This window comes from Populus euphratica, unplaced genomic scaffold, assembly GCF_000495115.2.
Source record: "Populus euphratica unplaced genomic scaffold, PopEup_1.0 scaffold83.1, whole genome shotgun sequence".
NCBI lineage: Eukaryota > Viridiplantae > Streptophyta > Magnoliopsida > Malpighiales > Salicaceae > Populus > Populus euphratica.
Genome location: NW_011499963.1, coordinates 717,723 through 730,348, shown reverse-complemented (window position 1 = coordinate 730,348; position 12,626 = coordinate 717,723). Strand labels below are relative to the sequence as shown.

Below are 12,626 nucleotides of genomic sequence, written 5' to 3'. Positions count from 1 at the left end.
CCTTTTATTTATTTAAAATAGCTATTCTGATCTATCAATTTATAAGTAGTCATTTATATAAAGCCAGGTACGAATGGAGCTTAGTTGTTTTTCATGCTTTCTTGCTAACCATTGATCATTTATGGTTGAAATCGCAAACTCTTTAGAGTTTGGGAGAGAGACCTCCTACCTTTCCAAGTCAAGATAGGGAAGTAAAGTAGAGTGGAGAATCATCCGATACCGCTGCCTTCATCCCAGCGCTGTCCTAATAGCGATATGCTTAAGAGAGGGAAGTCGTGTTCGTAAACTCACCCTTACTTTTGGAACTTTAGTCTCTTTACCTTTCCCAGCTTAGAGGCATGTAGCGAAGACTTAGTGACTCCCCAAGGCATGAGTCAAAGAAAATGCTATATGTATCTAATGCAAGACCCATCGATAAGCTAAGGCTACGACATGAAGAAAGGCCAGAAGAACTACAGAACCACGCCCACCAGAGCTAAAGAAAGATAGACCGAAGGGACTTGCGGTAAGCCGCCATTTTGTGTACGTACCGTCCCTTCGCAGTTTCGGTGAGGAGGGAGGTGGTTACTATTATGCCTAGCGAAAATAAGCCGGGCAGGATTTGAAAGAAGACCTAAAATAAAAAGCCTGCGTCTTCAAGTCACTCTTACATATACTTATCATACGAATAAGAGAAGAGCACCTACACCTACGACTAAGAAGACAACAAGTTCATCATCAACCGGAAGACAGACACGAAAGAGACAGAGATTAGTGAGCGGAGGTGATAGACCCAAGAAAAAGAGGAGAGGCGGAGGGCATACTCGAGATCAGTGACTATAGACCAGAAGCCACTAACTATGGTTATTAGTTGCCGAAGCTGAAGGCTCTGAAAGAGGCGACCAACGAAAAAGTGTACCATTAGCTTCTTCTCTTCTGTCTGTTCTTCCTGCCTTTGACTACGAACCCAACAAAAAGTCAAGTGCAAGAACCAGAGCAGGATTTCAAACCAGTTTCAGTTTTCCAGGCTCGACCTATGGGTAAGAGCGTAGTCTACAAAGCGAAAGGTACTACGTTCCTCTCCTTTCAGTCGATCGTACTTTGGTCGTTCATCTGATCTGTTTAATGAATATCTCTTTCTTTCTTCTCCGGGGAGTAAGCAAAGCATTCTGTCTTAGGAGAACCCTTACCCTTAGGCTGAGTAAGAAGTCTTGCCTTAGTAAGTGACGGTCTGGTAAGCATGGGCAAGCCTGAGATGCCTGTGTTTGCTTTCCATAGAAAATATGCCTTCGGCTTGTGCTTTGGAGAGTCTGTCTCTTGTTTAGTACCCCCGAACTCCCTTTTCTTTTCACATTCTCTTTGATAGTTAGAAAAGAAAAAGCACGAGAAGGAAGAGAAGAAAAGTCAAAGTTGTAGGCCCTTTTTAAACAAAGATTCAGCCGTGGTCTCGAAGATGGCGCCCTTTCGTGGTCTCTTTTTCTATTCTTTTTTTTTTTTCAAGCCGCAATTGAAATCCATTTTCTTTCTAGTAAGCTAGGGCTTAGTAAGCAAATCAAAGGAGTCGTCAAGCTGGGGCAAGTCAAGTTAGTTTTTAGCAGTCTCGTGAAGCAGTCTCAGCGAGGCGCTAGGTAAAAGGCAGCTAGGGCGTGAGTTTAGTTTCTTAGCACAGACAGAAAAGGTTAGGGCAGCTGGGGAATTAGTTGAAGTTCAAGCATCTCTTGTTTGTAAAAGGATAATCTCTTCCAGTCTATCCAATTGCATAAGGACATCCGGTTCTGGCATCGAATGGCTCTTTCTTTTTGGCTCTTCCAACTTTAGAGTTTCCTAATTTAAGAAGTCCCTAATCTATTCTATCAGTACTACTAGCGAGCTAACATGCTAACAGTAGTTAAAAACTGGTCTTTCTCCAGCTCCCCTTTTTACCTAGCATAATAACTAACAGGCTTAGAAGACTAGCAGTTCTACTAATAGGATAAGAGTGAGTTGGAAAAGGCTATTCTTCTCATTCCTTCCCTTGATCTGACAGTGCAGAGTAAGAAGGGCCTAAAGAACATTACCAGTAATCCGAGGCAAGCGCATAAGAGAGCTAGCTTGTATAAGAGTCATAAGAGGACTAAGAATAAGAAAGGTCCAACTCGTACTAAGGCTATCGGTACTACTCTTCCAAATTTCCTAACGTGGAAAAGGTATCTACTATGTTTACCCTTTCTAACAGAAAGACCAGCTCTCCCCTTAGTCTAAATAGCTAGATAATCTCCCAGCCTTTAGTCAGGGGCAAGCTAGTTCTTTAGCAAAATCAGTAGTCTTTCAAGCAAAGAGGGATAGGAACTAGTTTGAGGTATAGGTTCTCCCCGTGCTGGTACTAGAAAAAGTACTAGTGTAAAGTAGTAGGTTTGGTTACAGGAATAAGGTAGGTTGGTTATAGGAAACACTCTCTAGTAGTGGAGTTTCAAGCTCCTGTTTGTTTCGTTGCCTACCCTTAGGTAGTGCTTGAGCCTTAGTATCGGGTTCTCCTTCCCGGCACTGGATCAGTCACTAAGCGAATGTGCAACTATCAAACCATCTGTTTTTCTATTCGGTCTGTCTTCAGCAGGCCAACTAATCTAAACTACTAATCTACAAAACAACTATTAGAAAAGAAGTTCCTCCCCGCTTCCATAGCACATAGCTATTGATCTCCTTACCCCAACCAGGTGCTACTCCGATCTCGCCGCCAGTAATGCTCGATTCCCACCTCCCGCCTCTCCATCCTAGCTTCAGAAAGAATCTCACCCTTCTGCTGTCCCTGCCTCCAGCTCCAGGAACTCCTGCACCGTTCTGCGCCTTTTTGAATGAAGCGCCTAGTTTCACCGCTTTCTTCTTACCCACGCGAGATTGGTATTCAGTCTGCCAAAACGAAACTAAAAAAGGGGTCTTTCTAATTTCGTATATAAATGTAAATGTGGGTTGTCGGGTTTGGATCGAAATAGAATCCCCAAAAACTGGGGCATCCGTTTTCTACTTGTTCTGCTTCGATAGAGGGGCTGTAAGTAGAATAAGAATCGTTCGCTCTTATCCTTCCTTCGCTGCAGATGGCGGAGCTACCACACGTTGATTGGTGGATTGAATGAGATTGATGGGCACTAGCACAAGAGCCATAGATAAATAGACAAAGAAGTTCAGCTGCCAGAGTCGATCCTATCCCGTATTTACCAGCAAAAAAATAGGGGAGTCATCTGTCTAACGAGAAAGGAGGGGCGTCTATCCTTCTATATGACCAAAAAGGCCTTGTCACGAACTGGGCTCGAACCAGCGCTTTCCAGAAACATGGTCTGGATGTCAACCTTTCTGATCGTGACTTTGGTTACCCGGTTCCTCACGCTGCCCATGAGTACGTCCGGGGGGATTTCTCATCATCTTTTTTTCCCGTTTCACTCACTTCTTTTTCTTCCAATTCAGAGAAGACTGAAGTGAAGATTAGAATACGAATAAGATAAAAAAGGCCATCACCAAAAACCAGACGATGGTATAAAAAGTCATGTAGATGATGGGGGATCCCGGCGTATTACGTCATGGATCCAGTGAGCGTTCATGTCAGCAGAGTTCCACGCCTCGTTAGACATATATTTCCGTAAAAAGCGGAGCAAGCCCCGGATCCGCATTTGCGGATATTATAGGAAAACTCATCTTCGGGCTCCCAAGAAATGAAAATGAGTTCTGCCCCGTACTTACCACAGAACCCCATGCCACTACAATAGCGCAAACAATTTTAGAAGCTTCTCCAGAGCCTTACGAATGTCTTTCCGAAGACGCACCTTTTCTGGGTCATCGTCCTCCGGAGCACCAGACTGGGCGGGCCCTGGCCCGCGTGAAGTGGAGGCACCGTGCCAACCATGTTTCCTTTCTGAAATTTTTATTTTTCAGTAAAAAGATTATTAAAATAATACCAAATAAAATGAAAAAACAATCGGCATGGTTCTGGGTGTAAAGCAGCTCGATACGGATAGTAGTATCCATTCTAGATTGAAAAAACAAAGTAGGCATCGCTCTTGACCTTGTCCTCTCCCCTTATGCCCTATCACTAGTGATTACTCCCAATCCAAAGCACCCCTTTTCCATTCATAGAGAAATCCAATCGTCAAAATCAATAAAAAGGCCATCATGGACCAAAATCCAAACAGATCAATCTTGTTGAGAGAGACTGCCCAAGGAAAGAAAAAGGTTACTTCCAGATCAAAGATAATAAATAAAATGGAAACAAGATAAAATCGTATATCGAAACGACTTCTGGCATCACCGAAAGGGTCGAAACCACATTCGTAGGCCGACAATTTTTCTGGATAGGTCGAACTAGGGGAAGCAAATAGAAAAGGAAGACCGAGTAAGATCAAAGAAACTAGCAGACTGATCACTAAATAGATACAAATAGGTGCAAATTCTAACATCACCACAGCCCACTGGGTTCATTCGCTCTGCTCGTGGAGCGGAATACCGGAAAAAAAAGAAAAATCATGAAATAGGAATTGCCTACCCGCTTTCCTTTCGGTCAGCTGCCCCGTGACCAACCTCACAGGTCCCACTCAATCTTTTACACCGATGTATCGTACTCCCTCGACCAGGTCATCATAAGAAAGCAAAATCTTTCCGAAATGAGAGAAGGAGGGAAGGCGGGCTACAACTAACATAATAGCCAGCTGAGCTGAAAAAGGCTAGCTAGCTAGGCTAGCGCGCAATGGCTTTCTCTGATAGGGGCTCGCTTCTTCGGCGCTCCGAACAACCTATACGACGGCTCGCTTTCTCTCAGCCACAAGTGGCTTAAGGAGTGGTCGGCCTTCCTACGTGGTCCCCCGCCCCCCTACTTTTTAATCCAAAAGGTGCCTTTGAATGTTGTCGTGACGCTTTGGTTACGAAGGTTACGGGGGTCTGGGTTTATGGATGAATTCAGTCAGCGAAAGTCCCTCAAACTCAATCAATATCAACAACATGTCGTGACGCTTGGTTGATTTTGTCAGAAAAGTAGGTTTCGGGGGTTCATTGATTAGTACACCTCTGGTGCTGGTAAGGTCGGGATCGTGGTCGTCCATCTCCAGTTTGCCGGCCGATAAGATCTCTGAGATTGACCAGACAGCTGACTTGGTTTGGCTATTCCTTTCTATTGAAAAAGAGTCAGCTGTCTGCGCGAGTCACCTTCTTCTAGGCTCCGCTGGACGACACGGCATTCTCGTTCAAATATAGGCCGGCCGTCCTTGTGATGGTTCCCAAGGATCCAATATGATACCACTTAGGTCTACGTTGCCACGATATTGTTCTATGTAAGCGGGCGGGCTTGTTAGAAGTTCGGCCCGGTTTTTTTTGGTGTCGTAGGGGAGGGATTGACCTTTCTAACGCATATTCAGTCGTACCGGCATGGCCCCATTGATTTGTTTTCGATCGGAGCATAAAGCAGCGCAACCCGGTTCTACTTGACTAAGCCTCGTGCTCGTCCAAGGAGGGAGTTTGCTTTACCCAACTCCCTTTTTGATAATAAGGCAGAAACCCCCGACCGGACATTCATTAGTTTCGAATGAAGAATGAGGAGTGCCCTGCCCCAGATAGCACCTACTCCTAACAAAATGAAAAGCGTGACTTTACTAAACAAGCAAGAATAGAAAGGGCTTTTCTCGCTTGTTGCTTTCTTCGAATCGCATGCTTGAGCGCAAGAATACATATAAAAGCTTTCCTTGAGTTTTCAATAAAATAAGGGGCGCCCCATCTATAGTGACGGGGCCTCTTTCAATAAAGCTCGCGCTAGGCGCTCTTTTTGGCTTCCCTTAAATCGAATATTTTAGAAATTGGTAAAGACCCACCCCTTGTTTCAGTCAGAATGAGTCCCCGGGACCCCGGGACATTGGCTTCCGCCAACAGTGGACTATTAAGGATCGCATCCCGCGCATATTCTACATTATAGCCTGCAACTGATTCAGCTTCCGCTTCTGGGAGATCAAACGGAGCTCGATTAGTTTCTGCTAGACAAGAAATGAAGAACATAACCAATACAGGGAACAAGGGAATACCAGACCATATCTGCTTTTGCGCCATGACAATCTCACTCGAATTACGGGGACCCACACATATTAGTACAGTATACCGGAGTCCCCGGCCAGAACCACACGTGCAAGTTTCCCTGCATGTGGCTCGTCCGTGCTTTCCTAGGCGCTACCTGTGACTCGGGAGAAGGGGGCTGCACACTTTCGTGTTCAGAGCATTGTCTGAGTGAGTAGGCAGCGCCTACCAAGCAAAGCTTTCTTGAAGAGGCTGGGCTGCGTACTTTTCGGCGCCCACCTTTTCTTTAGGTGTTGGGGCAAGCCCCAGGAAAGTCTAGGTTGGCTCCCAGCTCCATCTCGGTCGGCATCCTGCTCTCGAGGGAATGGAGTCCTGGAGCGAACTACTCATTGCTGTCTTGCCCAAGGAAGGGCATTTGGAACATTCTTTTTAGGGAGGGAAAACGTGGTTGACAAGCCACTTCGAGGAGGCGACTGGAGTGCTTTCATCAAATGATGCATGTGGGCTGAGCCATTCCCATCCCGACGTGGTGGCCCGATTCGGCCTGGCCTGGTCGGGAAGAGACTCACATAGAGACAGACTACTGTTATCTGGGAATATCTTTCTATGTTAGCTAGCGGGGGCGGGCTTTGCTTTCCTATGGTAGTCCCGCGGCGGCCTCTGACCGTCCGTCCCGTCTCATCTTGATTTGGCTATACTTGTATGTAGCCAGCCATGTTAGCTTCACATGAGAGCCTTTTTCTAAAGTTCTAAAGGCTAAAATAAAAAGGCACTCATCAGTCGGCCCCTTTCCTATTCAGCCTTGCCACCTCTCCAGTTAAGAGAATAGGTCCCGCGGCCGCCCGCCCTTATGAATCTATACTAGCTGCCACGCACGACCCGAACGATTTCAGCGCCCCTCTCCAGATAAGAAGCAAAGCGTGTCATCACCTACAGCCCTTTCCTCTGCCGGGGACTTCCATGAAATGAAAACGGGCGGCATCGTCGTATGCTCGACATTTGTTGCCCTGGTTTATACCCCGGAGTACTCCTATGGCCGATCTGTCACCCAACCTCCTTAAACAACCTAAAGGCTTGGCCCCGTTCCGTTTGGAGTTGGAGAATGGGCCTTATGGCACGGCTTAGTCAGTTATTCTCGCAGATAAGATTCGGACCGCCACTTCTCTGAAAGCATGGTTTTTGCCTCCCTCCTTGGAGTTCGTCCATTCGTTGGGCGATCCCTTGCTCTCACGTTCGAGTGTTTGCTCGTCGTTTAGGCCGGTGAGTGAGATTTCTGCTCATTGCAGTCACCTCCGGGGTTCTTCGCACCTGGATAGTACCAGGACCCTTGTGCCCCGGCCCTTGATCAGAAAAAGCTGCCCGCCCTATGACCCACAACTCAAAACACGCCTTGCGACGAGACGCGGACATTCCCCATGCTGCGGTTCCCTCCGGTTCGTTCCCGGGTTGGGTTAGGGGAACATCCGAGCGATTGCCTTCGCGGATCCAAACGCGCTCACAAGGCGCACAATAAGAATAAGACCAATAGAGACTTCATAAGAGACCATTTGAGCTGCAGATCGTAATGCTCCTAGAAAGGCATATTTCGAATATAGAGGAGTGAAAGTTCCCAACAATCAACTATCATACCCTTCTATGAACCGTACGAGCACGTCCTCTGAAACCCCCCATCGCGCTTACGGCTCTATACCCCAACGTGACTTGCTCTGGCCCCGGCCCGCTCCGCACCTCGGTAAGCGGACCGTGGGAGCATGGGGGGCGGTATCCGCTTTTGACTGATATAAAATCTCTCTTTTGTCTCTTGCCAAAAAAATCACAATAGAAAAAGTTGTTCTTGCCGAGAAAGTCGCGTCGGAGACATCTTTATCTGAGGTTGGGTCCCCCTGCGTCGACCGGCTCCTCAGATAAAGATGTTAGGATTGGCCGGCTCATCTTCGGAATCCGAAAATAAAACAGAGACAGAACAGATTGTTTCAGTGACATATATACGAAGATCTTTTTCCCCTGTTTGAGGCCTCGTACGAATCAGTTACATGGAATCATGCAAAGAGGCTTGAAAGCCGGTGAACTTGACTTATCTTATGCGTCATTTTCAACTGATCATTCCTACCGATCCATTCTATTCCTTGGCTCATCATAAGGATAGCTACTTATAAGATAAGAGGGGAAGAAGACCTGATTCGTATCCATTATGAAATTCCAAAGATCCTTTCCTTCTAGTCGAGCTATCTATCGCTCCTTGTATGGAACTATTACCTTATCTTTAGAGCGTGATTCCAAAGCCCCTGCTACCCCTCTGTCAAGTGAGCTTCAAAAGGTGAAAGTCTTAAAAAAGTGCCCTATCGCGTAAAGCCAAGTATGTGTGGCCCGTCTTCGTGATTTCCCCCCTACACGCTTACCCTCTCGCGGATGTAACCCTTTCCCTATCGGTCGAGCTATTTCAAAAGCAGGTTCGCCAGGACCTACTAGTGATAGAAAGACGGATAATGTTTAATGAGGGTTGGAGACAGGTTTCGAGTCGCCCAATTCAGTTGTCACTTTGGTGGTAAATCTATTGCTTAAGCGGTTCTGAAAGCAGCTCGTCCGTAGTCCAGAGGTGGGTCTCGACTGACTTTCCTTTAAGAAGGTGCCTTTTTTTCGTAGCAGAAAGAGGGCTTGGGCAACTAAATCACGTTCGTACGAAAACGAGTTGGAATACTATTTCCGATAGGGAAGCCGGGAGCGAAAGCCAACAGGCGAGGGTTTTGAATTCCAGAGTCTCAGCCGTAAGGGAACGAACTACATAGGATTCTCCAGCTTTTGATCTTAGAAGGCGACCCAAGGGAGGGCTGTGACTTATACGAGTGACCACCCCTCCCCCTATGGTCGAGCTGCTTCGCCCCTCTCCTGACAAGGTCAGTCTCAAAGACCCAGACTCTTTCTAATCTGTTTACAACCCACTACTCTTCGAGGTCTGTCGTAAACCCCTATACGAGCAACTCCGTGCCTTGGACTATCGGTCACGCCTCTTGCTAAAGGCCATCTCTATCTACTGATCGGGGCTCTCTCTTTACTACCAAAATGCCCTTTCTAGTTTTTGATCTTGGCTCATCAGAAGGCTTAGCTATTCTCTCTCTTATTTATGTAAATTCATTAGAAAGACCCGTACCCTATCCCTCTAGCTGCCGGCTTGGTGTGAAGTGATCATAGCCTGGGCTTAGTGGAGTCCTTACGATATTCTGAAAGATCGAATGCGACTGGGATCACGGAAGGCTAGCGTTATGCTTTACTCTACCTATCGAATCTTCAAAGCGTAAGAACTGAGCTACTTCGTTCCTTTTCATCTTTAATAACGTGTTCAGTTAGAAGAGCAAATCCCCCTCTCCAACCCAAACCCAAGGGGAGCAGAAGATAACGAAAGGGAGACTTCTAACTAAATCATAAGACAAGCTCCCCATTCCATCTATCATATCAGTCGAGTCGATCCGATTCGTTCTTATCTATAGATAACGCAAGAGAGAACTGATGACTTCGCGGATGGAGAGGGATTCGAACCCCCGGTATCCCTAAAAATACTTCGGTTTTCAAGACCGACTCTTTCAACCGCTCAGACATCCATCCCCTTCGCGCTTCGCTCGCCCTATCTATCCGCGAGCTGGCAGGTAGGGGCTTATCTATGTGATTCGCTACGCTTGCTTGCGCCTATCGGCGGGCTCTATTGCCTGCCGGTTAGCGAAACTTTGACGGTAGTACGAATCGCTACGCTTCGCTTGTTTCTATATGATAATATGCACCTACCTTGCTGCGCTCCCTGCGGAGCAAGAGAGTGAAGAACGAATGATCCTCCAAACAAAAAGAGTGATCACGTCCGACGTGAGCGAGTGAGTGAAAGGCGTGGCAAGAGAGCGAGTTCAACTCGCGAACGATCAGCAAGTGAAGTACCGATCCTTTTGCGCCAGTTGCGAGACTGGTACTTGACGGCTCACGAGCATAGACTAAGGTAAGGTTGCCCATCACTCTCTCGCTCTTTTTTGAAGGCCTTTTCTTCTATTTTCTTTCTAGTATAGTACCATAAGAAGACTGAACGCCCAGCTTCGCGGAGCAGCTCTCTCCCCAGCCCACAGCATAGTGTGGAATCTGGATCGTTTCATCGAGCAACATTTCTTTTAGATAGAAAGGTGTTCTGACTCTATTGGATCAAGTCATAACCTACGCCTTCTACTAGTATACTACTATGGAGAGACTAAGCTCTATTTCAGAGATTGGGCTCTCTTACTGTGCTCCGCCCCTACTAGTAAGAAGCTCTTCCCGAGCCAGGTTCCCTGGATCTACGTGTTCCGGGGAGGGCCTAAATGGATGAATTAAGAGGCGCGCCCAGGGGGTAGACTTCAAGAGCTCTTGCTCTGCGTATCCTCCTACTTCTTATTCTGAGGATGAGGAATCATACGAACCGCCTACTCGCCCTACCATTCATTCTAAAAAAAAAATGAAAGCTGCTCGCCTTCACTAAGAAAACAATCCCTCCCCTTCTGTTACCTATTTTGACTCATATCTTCGGTATACCGTGATACAAGACAAGCACAGGAAAGGTGCTTCTTCCAAGCGGTCCCTCGCCCTATTCTCTCTCAATTGCCTATCCTTTCTAGATGAGGGGGAGTACCTTAGCAGTAGCTTCCAACACTTAAGATTGACCTCCGTGAGTGCCAGATATGAATGGTTTATGAATTTCATACGGGACTACTTTCTTACCTATAAAAGTTCAACCATGACTAAAGAAACTGACCTAAGATAGCTCTCTCTCTCAAATACAAATCCCAAGAAAGAGATTCCTTGGATAAGTGGATAAATTTCATTTCAATTTGAATTTAAGGCGTTTGTCCTACTTATATTATAGTATAAATGTATAAATCAGTCTTCCAGCCTATCGAAATTCGTGTTTTTCTCCACCAACAACACATGCACTTTGTTGGCACTCACTCACTCAAAAAAAAGGTTATTCAATCCACTAGTGCAACTGAAGGTGCGTAGCCTCTTCTGAACCGAAACAAGAAAGAACTCATAACCACTGCTTGTGAACAGCTCTCCTCAACTGAAGGCGCACCTACTGTTACTAGAAGTCTAGTCTCTCTCAGGTCCAGTTTCGATCTCGAACTTACTTACTTTACTTAATAGGCCGGAAGAGAGATTATTCAGAAAACCCGATTTCCTGTCCTGTCTTAAGAACCTGACTCAAAAGAGAAAAGAAGACCGGACTAAAAGAGATATCACTTTTTCACTTTTATATCCAGATTGGAACTGGATTTTAACGTCTTTGGATCCTGAGCCGGCTCCACTTTCCGGAATCCTTGCTCCTGGCTTATATTCACATAGGCCACTCATAAGAATAAGACGTTCAACTCCCTAAAACACGTATAATTGAGAGACTCATAATCTCATTGGGTAAATGCCTACCTTCGGGAGAATCTTACCGAACGAGTTGTGACCCTGTCCTCTTCGCTTCCCAAGATATTTAGGGAAAAGGGCCGTCGTCGGCCACCGCTTGCTGACGACGGAACGCATCGTCAATTAAAAGTCCTCGCGTTGGACTTAGTTGGAAGGGTAGGTGTTCGGCATGTCCCTTGCTTGCGAACTTATAGGGCGGGTTTGGGGATCCCATTCCTCACGTTTCCCGTTGTCCCCAGACTTCATTCTTTCAACACTTGTATACTTTCTTAATAGTCAGGCGTGTCCCTGTCTCTGTCTCTAACAAGTGTGTGTGATCCACCGATTTACTGAGTGACTCTTTCTTACCGCCCATCTCTTAAATTAAAGCCTTATCAGACTTCCGATCCTTTTTGCCGATTGAAGAATTTTATGGTTTCACGAGAAAAAGCCCGGTGCTTTCTAAAAGCCTAAATACAATCAAACGTGAGCGCTAACATTCGCGCAGCTCAAGGAGTTGCTTGTTGCTTTCGAGCCGGAGCTTGCTGGGTAGTCAAGTAGTCCGTGAAGGTTAAATCACACTTGTGTTAAACAAGCAGAGTAGTCAAGCCAGAGAGGCAAAAAAAAGCAAGAAGCGGCGATCGACGAAATCAATCGTACTTTCACTGCTGTGGACCGGCTTTCATAAAGCACCTTTGGGCAGCTGCTACTATTGGGATGGGATCCAATTCCGAGATCAATTCGACAATGAAACTCTTCAAGCAATGATCTTATCTATGTCATTTCTCTTGACGCGATACAAAAGACGACTTTCGAGAGTCACGGCTACGCCCCTTTGCTTGCTTCTTTTGGCATTCCACTTGGGACGAAAAGCATGGGCCTTACTCTTCTCTTCTCTTAAAGTACTTCCCCTTCCTTACTTGTTTAGTCTTGTTACCGCCCCGTGGGTCCCTCCAACCCGACAACGACTCTACGACCCTTGGGCTACTTTCCTATTGATTTAGGAACTATTGACATATTAGATCGGCATTGTCAAATGATTTAGCGCTTAGCTACTAAATTGAATAAAAATAAATAGCTTCAACCTGCTCTTACAAGACGAATCTCTTTCTATACTATATTTACTACGCAGCATCTCGAAAGACTTATGTTAAAATAAAATAAATCTCTCTTCTCTTGCTTTATTTTATGAAAGTGTATCACTAGTGAATTGAACATAAATGGAC

At 46.0% G+C, this 12,626-nt stretch overlaps 1 long non-coding RNA gene and 1 other non-coding gene across 3 annotated transcripts in view; one reads left to right on the top strand and one right to left on the bottom strand.

The window, feature by feature from the left end:
* The window catches only part of LOC105138841 (uncharacterized), a 12,336-nt gene extending 224 nt beyond the window's left edge, over window positions 1–12,112 (top strand). Inside the window, exons 1-3 of one of the 2 annotated variants that reach the window (XR_844874.1) lie at window positions 1–6,081; window positions 7,509–10,157; window positions 10,569–12,112. The exon at window positions 1–6,081 is cut by the window's left edge and continues 224 nt beyond it. This is a non-coding gene — a long non-coding RNA (uncharacterized LOC105138841). Of the gene's footprint in view, window positions 6,082–7,508 lie in introns of both variants that reach the window. The other variant, XR_844873.1, reaches the window with a different exon arrangement.
* TRNAS-UGA (transfer RNA serine (anticodon UGA)) lies at window positions 9,514–9,600 on the bottom strand. The gene has a single exon. It is a non-coding gene; the product is annotated as a tRNA-Ser (tRNA).
* Window positions 12,113–12,626: the final 514 nt, after the last annotated feature.